This window comes from Silurus aristotelis (genome assembly GCF_946808225.1).
Source record: "Silurus aristotelis genome assembly, chromosome: 1".
NCBI lineage: Eukaryota > Metazoa > Chordata > Actinopteri > Siluriformes > Siluridae > Silurus > Silurus aristotelis.
This window is the reverse complement of record NC_139574.1, coordinates 30,511,690-30,521,834: the sequence shown is the minus strand read 5'-3', so window position 1 is coordinate 30,521,834 and position 10,145 is coordinate 30,511,690.

The window sequence follows — 10,145 nt, the reverse complement described above, 5'->3', positions numbered from 1 at the left end:
TCCCTGAAATTACAGTATTATTAAATTTCCTGACAGGATTTTACTGTACCGTACTAGTGTTCCTTCGTTTCTTGGTTGTTTATCCACTTTAAGAAATTGTAATTCTGTGTTTTGCTTTGTCTGTATACGCTCGTCATTTAAAGGTTCAAAACATTTACTTTTGACCTGTTTTAGAGAACTAGTTGATCATTGGTGGATCTGATGCTGTACACTCCCCTAAATTTGTGAAATACAAGATTCATCTGCACAATTTAATTATTTAGACATTTTGCATTCAATAACTTATGCAATGAGCTGATGGCTAACTGTTTGAGGGCTGACTATTCAGGTGAAACCAGTATGATATATTTTGATCAACATGACATTAACAACTAAAACAGCAGACAATTGTACACATTCAATTAAATAAATCTAATGTAATGCGCAATTTGATCAAAGCAATGGGAATTGCTTTTATGATCTGCACAGGTGACTAAATCATATAAACAAGGTTGAACAATTAGTTTAGAAAATTTCATTTCTGATCTGAGAAACGCTCCAAAGCAACTTAGAAAAACTGTAAAATTCATATATACCATACAAAAGAAATTCAGACTTGTGCATTTCAATCAATGTTATCTAAAATGTAGTTTACATCAAGAAATACTGAAACCATGCCCTGTCACATTGACAACATAACTAAATATTTTAACTACCTTGTTTGTAAGAGTGACAAAAGGACTTGTTACTCTGATGGCAATGATATGCTCAATGACACAAATACTTTTGTTAATACTTTGTAAAATACTTGCACCTTGAACCTTGCACATTCATATAAACCTGTGATTTGTAGATGCACTACGGTCAGAAATCAAACAAGTGTAGCGATGTAATACTCTGTCCAGCTACAACACACACCTACACCCACACAAAAACACACATACAGTACTGTCAGGTTCACACTGCCCAAAGCAAAGAGATGAAAGTGAGTGTTCACTCTCTATATTACACTGCACAACATTTTGAACCCTAATGCTTTAAAAGAAAACCGGGCCACGTGCCAAATCCTCACTCAGTCCCTTGACCCCTACGGCTACGTGTCTGGACTAGCCATTTTACAAGAATATATCATTTTTATGTATACACCGTATTATCACTGCAGAGTGAATGGTTTTGCAAAAGTCACATCTCCTTAGTGTTCCCACTGGAACAGCAGCCATATTTAATGCCATTGACAGCCAGGTAATGCCATTGTTGGCCAAACCTTTGCCCATAATGCACTGCAAATCACTGTGGGCAATGGCTATTTCTGCTGCTACGTGTGACAATTATACTGTAGTACGCTTATATGAAAATTGAAAGATACAGAATTAGGCTACAGGCCATGTTTATATAATTCTAGCTAGCTAGCTAATGCTAAAGGATACCCTTAGCTGTCATGCTAATAGTGGTTAATTCAATGTTATTATGTGCTTTGTTCCATAATTAATTGTATATACTATACATTATATGTTTTGTTTCAAAAGCTACTTCCTGTTTAAAGATCTTGTAGTTGTTAAAACAGTATATGTATATGATTTTAGTATTTTGTATATGATGTATATGATTTTTTCCTAATTTGTTTACTAACTCACTGTCTATCACATGACAGATACTTCAACAAAGACTAACTCAAAGACATGCAGATGTTATGCTTCACAGTGCTATCTGCTCTTTTTCTCATACACAGCCAGGCTGATGCTCATGATTCACTGTTTTCACTGTTGTGCAAAGATCTCTCAGTCTTGGCTTGGATTTGAGTGTGGGTAAGGAAATGTGTATCGTCTGGTGAACTACAATAGTGCATATACAAAAAAAAAAAATCTTAATTTACTTGTGAAAAAGCTGTAAATAAACATCTTGAAATATATTTGATGTTTTCTGAGATGATATTATCTTAATCAATATAATCTATAACTCCATGCCTGCTCTAGGGCTGTGTTTCTTTCCACACTTCACACACTACTGGTGTACCCTCCAGGACCACCCACATTGCTTCCTCCTTCAACTCCTCTTCTTCATCCGCCTCCTCTTCCTCAGAAGTGAGGGTAGAAATCCCTGCTTTGCCCCCGTTGTGGCCTAACGCAGATTAACAAATGATACGTGCTGAAATGTCGCTGCTACATCCTGTGGAAGCTCTTATCAACACACCTGCAGAAAAACGGCTTTAAATCCGGGCTCAGCAACCTCAAACGCCCTCCGCTTCCCAGCATGTTCTACACCGGCCCCTTCACACAGGAATGCCAAAGAGAAATGAAGATGGCCACACCCGTTTAGTGACACGTGGCAGCTTCTAGTGTAATAAAGGAGAGGATTTTGGAGAGCATGGGAAAAATCACCATCCTCAAGGTTCCAATTCTGACAGCAGTTTTTAAACAGATCATTTTGTTTTATTCCGCATCTACCACCCTTCTTAAAAACTGACTTGTTGTATTGGTGAATTTTGAGATGATGGTGGTGGTGTTGTTGATGGTGTTGATAGTGGTGTTGGTGATAATAGTGCTGTTGACAGTATTGGTAGTGAGGATGATTTTGGTGGATGTTGGGATCATGGTGTTTATGGTGGCGGTGTTCAGGGTGGGGTTGATGGTGGCAGTTGTGACTGTAATGGTGTTGAGAGCGCTGCTGGTGGTGGTGTTGATAGTGTTGGCTTTGAGTGTTGTGGTGTTGGTGCTCTGAGGGTGGTAGTGGTGTTGGTGCTAATGCTGGTGGTGAGGACATCAGTCATGGAGGTTGGGAACATAGTGGTAATGGTGGTACTGTTGAGAGTGTGGATGTTGGGGTAGTCAGGATAGTGTTGAGACTGTTGGTATTGGTTTGGGTAAAGGGGTATGAGGAAATGTGTTATAACAAGCTGTTAATAAGCTTTAGGTTTTAATGGAGAAGATTTAAACCCTGACTGCAGTAACAGATACTAAACAAATGGAATTGTGTCTTTCTTTTGTATCACTCTCTCTCTTTCTTACTTTCTGAATCCTTTTCTGTTTTTTTGTCTCTGTCTATATTCCATCTGTCTGTCTGTATCTGTTTTACTGTTTCTTTATCTCATCTTTTTATCTCTGACCTACTTCATATGTCTATCATATAGGCTCTCTGTTTGTCTCTCTGACTAATTTCTCCAATATTACTTTCAGATTTCCTTTTATTCTTTCTGTCTTACTTATCAAAGTTTCTCTCTTTCCATACTCCATCTGAATATCTCCCCATATTATTCTATTTGTCTACATTTCTTTTTCTTTTTTTGTCTACTTTATTTTGTTCGGTCTCCAATCCAATCCAATCAGTCTGTGTTTCTGTCTCTCTTTGTGTCTTTCTCTGTCCACATTTGTATCTGTCCTGCTCATTTACTTATTTAGTCCCAATTTCTGATTTCTTTTCATGCTCTCTCTCTCTCTCTCTCTCTCTCTCTCTCTCTCTCTCTCTCTCTCTCTCTCTCTCTATACCTCAACATTTTTCAACACAATTGTCTTTCTCTCCTTATCCTAGTACTTTTTTTTTCTGTGTTTCTCTGTCTTAATCTTTCTCCCTCTTGTCTGCTCAGACTGTATAGAAATCCACCGCATTTCTGTAATTTTGCGTTTGATATTCGCAAGAGACAGTGAGATGATATCGTCCCCTTCTGCACTTGACGTGCGTTCAGGGGCCCGCACCGTGACCATCACTGTAATCTGATGTGACATACTCTCTCACATACACCCTAACACACAAACTGAAAAAAAAGTGTTGCTGATTTCTTTCCTCAAGGATCTCCATATCCCACGGTTATGGTTTGTGCGCCGATGGGGACATTAAATGTGTCCAAAATGGCAAAAAAACAAAAACTCCTGGGCTCATTATTTTATATGCTTTTGATGTTGCCTCAACTCTCGATGTCAAAAACGCTTAAGCTTCTGTGTTGGGAAAAAAAATGCTTTAACAACTGTAATTAAATCATTAAATTCTTGTCTACGCTTCACAGAGTGTGGAGAAAATTAACTCACCCCCCCAAAACACACACACACACACACACACACACACACACACACACACACACACACACACACACACACACACACTTACACACACAAGTCTGTTCTCTACTTGAACATGAAATAATGATTTGGGCTCATATAATTACAAAGCCCAACATCTGATAGAGTCAGCATCCGGCGGGGATTATCACACGCCAGAGCATTAGACCTCATTACCAGCTCCGGCTGCAGAATTATTACATCTTGTAATTGGACGGTAAGATTTATCCGCCGATCGCAAGGCCGCGAGATCGTAATTACAGGCTTCGCTGCGTCGCTACTTATCATCGCCTCGGCACTGAGGTGGGGTTTGGGGGAAAACAAAACGGAGTGAGCGTTTCATTAACCTATCCGGCTTATCGTGGGAAAAGAACCGTAACGCTCATTCACGTTAGTGTTAGCATAAACAACGACAGCTTTTTCTGCAGTGATCGAAATGTGTCAAAATTCATGCATCTTATTTAACCTCCATCATCTACCAGCATTGGGATAGCAATGAAGCAATGTGTGTGTGTTTTGTGTATGTTTTAATGCTGATTAGCTGAGACTTAAAATCTGACAAATTGTGACAGTGTTTGCTTACATTGATAATATAAAAAGAAAAAAAAAAACAACAACCTGTCAACCTGTCTTATTCTGTGTCTGTCTGTCTGTCTGTCTGTCTGTCTGTCTGTCTGTCTGTCTGTCTGTCTGTCTGTCTGTCTGTCTGTCTGTCTGTCTGTCAACCTGTCTCATGCAATGTCTCTGTGTGTCCGTCTCTTAGTCACACTGTCTCATACAATGTTTGTCTGTCTATCTATCTGTCTGTTGTTCTGCCATCCTGTCTCATTGTCTGCTTGTGTCTGCTCTGTGCCTTTTTGTCCGTCTGTCTGTCTGTGTGTCTGTTGCAAAGTCTGATTCTGTGTCTGTTTGTCTGTCTGTGTGTCTGTCGCAAAGTCTCATTCTGTGTCTGTTTGTCTGTATGTGTGTCTGTAGCAAAGTCTAATTTTGTGTCTGTCTGTCTGTCTGTCTGTCTGTCTGTCTGTCTGTCTGTCTGTCTGTCTGTCTGTCTGTCTGTCTGTCTGTCTGTCTGTCTTGTAGTCACTCTGTCTCATTCTCTGTCGCTTTAACTGTCAGTCTTTATGTCTGTCTTTCTATCACCTTGTCTCATTGTCTGTCTATTTGTCTCTCTGTTAATCCATCTCTTTATCTGTCTCTTTCTCTTTCATTCTCTTTATCTGTCTGTCTGTCACCCTGTCTTATTTTCTATTTGTCTCTATGTCTGTCTGTCTCTTCATCATCTTGTCTCATTCTCTGTCTGTTTGTTTTTTCTATCTACCTCTCTCTGACTCAGTCACCCTGCTGTCTTTTCTGTCTACTACGCTGTATAACCCTGTCTTTCTCTGTGTCAGTGTCTCCTACTCTGCCTGTCTTTCCATCTTTGACCAAGTATCCATTACTGTATCTGTCTGTCTCTCTGTTGCTCTGTCTCTTTCTTGGCCTGTCTCTCACGCTCTGTTAACTTATTTCTCTGTTTCTCAAAAAAATTGAAAAGAAAACTCTGCCTTTTCAAACACCAGACATAAAATAACCTTCATTATACAAGAACACTGCAGGATCGATCCTGATTTTCACACAAAGAAAGAAAGAGAATGAGATACAGCAAAAGAGAGAGTGGGAAAGTAAGACAGGGAGAGGGGATGTGAAGAGGATTTGTTGGGGTTGAAATAAAATTGTTCAATTACAGAGCAAACAGCACTTCTTCTTGCTGTAACAGGAGATTTCACGCTGCTGCTCCGTGTTGGGCCGGACCACATGAGCACAGCTAATGCTAGCGTTAGCGCTCTCCAATCATCTGCCTTGCTACCTCCAAATGGAGTTGTTATTGAACTTCATTGTTCGTAGCCTGCTGTAGTTATTTATTTATTTATTTTCCTCATGGCCTGATACAAAGCTGGAGGTCATGACCTTTCGGGTCTCTGGCTGTTGGTTTGAGGGCATCAAGGTGTAAGTGAATGCGACACGTCGGGTTTAACCACACTAACTCGCTTCATAGATGTTGACAGTTTAATAAGTGGAGGAGTTTGGCTCCAGCTCCAAGCGTGATACCAGACGCTCACAGTTCAAATCTAACAGCAGCTGGAGCACAGAAATCAATCTGTATCATCTCTCTGAGTTAACACAATATTTATTCTGGACACATATGGAATAAAAAACAATCATTCCAATACTGACAAACACATACAGGATGTAAAATATTGAATTACAATTATTATTATAGAATATCACTGATAAATAACCAGAAGCCAAATTTTTTTCAATAATATTTCTTTCTTTTTTTTATTTAGAAACAAGAATATAATCTACTAGACTTTTTTTAAAACCATGCTCTAACAATTTTTTATATAAAAAAAAATGTAAAATCTAGAGAAAATTCATAGTGTGTGCAAGACAAACAAAAAACCCCCCATAAAGGGTAATACATAAATATGTCATCCATGGTGTATTAAATGTCCATTTCTTAGCATTTTTGCATGCAAAATATACATTTTAACATGGAATATTGTGGGACCTATAAGAATTAGAAGTAGGTGGCCATTTTGTACAGACAAAAACAAAACATCTGTCATCAGTTTCTAGATTTATTTTAGGCTTGACATGAGTGACTGTTTAAATCCTTACTTGTCACAGTTAAGAAATTATTAAAAGATACATTTTCAGGTTACTTGTACTGTATTGGGAAGTGCTCTTGAACTTTAAGTTTAATGACCACTTTCAAGAGTTAATATCTGTAAATCTGTAAAAGCTAAAATTTCTAAAGTTTAGTGTATAAGATCTGTAGATTTTACCAAGAGTCAAGCGATGCATTAGATAAATCAGCGATGTTATATAGCTCAAGAGCACTTGCATTGTTTGCTGTGAATGATAGGAAACGTCTTTCTCCCTCTTAAACCCATCCACTCAATGTCCCCTCATTGCCTGAGACAACATTTGGCCAACAATGTCAAACGGGTCGAGAGGGGGGACGACGAAAAGGAGCCCTCGAAACCCCCATGGGGGACAGAGAAGGAACAAAAGCCGCCCTTCTGCTAATTGACTGCAAAATTAGCCGAGCTCTCTCTCGGGAGACGAATAAGACGGCACCAGATGGAGCCGGATGGAGAGGACGAGTGGACGCAGAAGATGCCCGATATTACGGGTCACAACTTCCACCTGTTTAACAGGACACGACCCGGGTGGCAAGATTTAAAGGTCAGAAACCACCAGAGACTTTTTTTTAAAGAAATGTACTTTTATATATAGATATAAATTATATAGATTAAAAAACAAAATCTAACGTAAAAAAATAAATAAATGAATAAATAAATAAATATATATATATATATATATATATATATATATATATATATATATATATATATATACAGTGAGGAAAATAAGTATTTGAACACCCTGCTATTTTGCAAGTTCTCCCACTTAGAAATCATGGAGGGGTCTGAAATTGTCATCGTAGGTGCATGTCCACTGTGAGAGACATAATCTAAAAAAAAAAAATCCAGAAATCACAATGTATGATTTTTTGACTATTTATTTGTATGATACAGCTGCAAATAAGTATTTGAACACCTGAGAAAGTCAATGTTTATATTTGGTACAGTAGCCTTTGTTTGCAATTACAGAGGTCAAACGTTTCCTGTAGGACAGGACACACTGCAGGAGGTATTTTGGCTCACTCCTCCACACAGATCTTCTCTAGATCAGTCAGGTTTCTGGCCTATCGCTGAGAAACACAGAGTTTGAGCTCCCTCCATAGATTCTCTATTGGGTTTAGGTCAGGAGACTGGCTAGGCCATGCCAGAACCTCGATATGCTTCTTACAGAGCCACTCCTTGGTTATCCTGGCTGTGTGCTTTGGGTCATTGTCATGTTGGAAGACCCAGCCTCGACCCATCTTCAATGCTCTAACTGAGGGAAGGAGGTTGTTCCCCAAAATCTCGCAATACATGGCCCCAGTTATCCTCTCCTTAATACAGTGCAGTCGCCCTGTCCCATGTGCAGAAAAACACCCCCAAAGCATGATGCTACCACCCCCATGCTTCACAGTAGGGATGGTGTTCTTGGGATGGTACTCATCATTCTTCTTCCTCCAAACTCGTTTAGTGGAATTATGACCCAAAAGTTTTATTTTGGTCTCATCTGACCACATGACTTTCTCCTATGACTCCTCTGGATCATCCAAATGGTCATTAGCAAACTTAAGACGTGCCTCGACATGTGCTGGTTTAAGCAGGGGAACCTTCCCTGCCATGCATGATTTCAAACCATGATGTCTTAGTGTATTACCAACAGTAACCTTGGAAACGGTGGTCCCAGCTCTTTTTTAGGTCATTGACCAGCTCCTCCCGTGTAGTCCTGGGCTGATTTCTCACCTTCCTTAGGATCATTGAGACCCCACGAGGTGAGATCTTGCATGAAGCCCCAGTCCAAGGGAGATTGACAGTCATGTTTAGCTTCTTCCATTTTCTAATGATTGCTCCAACAGTAAACCTTTTTTCACCAAGCTGCTTGGCAATTTCCCCGTAGCCCTTTCCAGCCTTGTGGAGGTGTACAATTTTGTCTCTAGTGTCTTTGGGCAGCTCTTTGGTCTTGGCCATGTTAGTAGTTGGATTCTTACTGATTGTATGGGGTGGACAGGTGTCTTTATGCAGCTAACGACCTCAAACAAATGCATCTAATTTAGGATAATAAATGTAGTGGAGGTGGACATTTTAAAGGCAGACTAACAGGTCTTTGAGGGTCAGAATTCTAGCTGATAGACAGGTGTTCAAATACTTATTTGCAGCTGTATCATACAAATAAATAGTTTAAAAATCATATATTGTGATTTCTGGATTTTTTTTTTTAGATTATGTCTCTCACAGTGGACATGCACCTACGATGACAATTTCAGACCCCTGCATGATTTCTAAGTGGGAGAACTTGCAAAATAGCAGGGTGTTCAAATACTTATTTTCCTCACTGTATATATATATATATATATATATATATATATATATATATATATATATATATATATATATATATATATATACTTTCTTTTCGGCTTCTCCCGTTAGGGGTCGCCACAGCGGATCCTCCGCACGTTTGATTTGGCACATGTTTTACGCTGGATGCCCTTCCTAACGCAACCCTCCCCAATTTATCCGGGCTTGGGACCGGCACTAAGAGTGGCTGGGGATGGTTCCCTGACCGGGAATCGAACCCGGGTCGCAGCGGTGCATCTTAACCACTAGACCACCAGGGGACCATATATATATATATATATATATATATATATATATATATATATATATATATATATATATATATATATATATATATATATATATATAAAAATGTAATAAATATATTTATAATATAACATAGAATAACTGTAAAAAAATATAGAAATTTAAATAAATAAATACACTTTATTTACATTTCTATATTTATTTACAGTTATTTTATGTTATTTTATTTGTTTTGAATATTTCTGACTACAGAATGCTCTGTAGCTTTCAGTTTGCTGTTCTCTCCATGCTTTCACCTGTCTGGAGTAAATAAATCTTTTTTTGACCATAAAATATTCAACGAAGGGGGTGGAGAATTTTTTTTTACATTTTCCTGCCACAGCAGTCTGTTCTGTATAAACCCCCCTCAGTGCGCTCCGGTTTCTTATAGTGTCGAGTTACACTTGTATCGCTGTCGCTGGCATATGGCGTTTTAGGATGATAACATTTGGCCAAGCAAGTTTTGACAGAAGCTGTTACACACACGTACGCACGCACACACACACACACACACACACACACACACACACACACACACACACACACACACACACACATCTTCAGTAAATACAGCCACCAGGGGCCCGAAAATCATGATGCCATTTCACTGGTTAATAATGGCACTGGCTGACTGAGCTAATTTGTGTGTGTGTGTGTGTGTGTGTGTGTGTGTGTGTGTGTGTGTGTGTGTGTGTGTGTGTGTGTGTGTGTGTGTGTGTGTGGGTGAGTGAGTGAGTGTGTGCATGTGAGCTTACTTCCACTCATACTCTTTTACCTAATCACATCATGTAATTAAAGACTTCCTTTT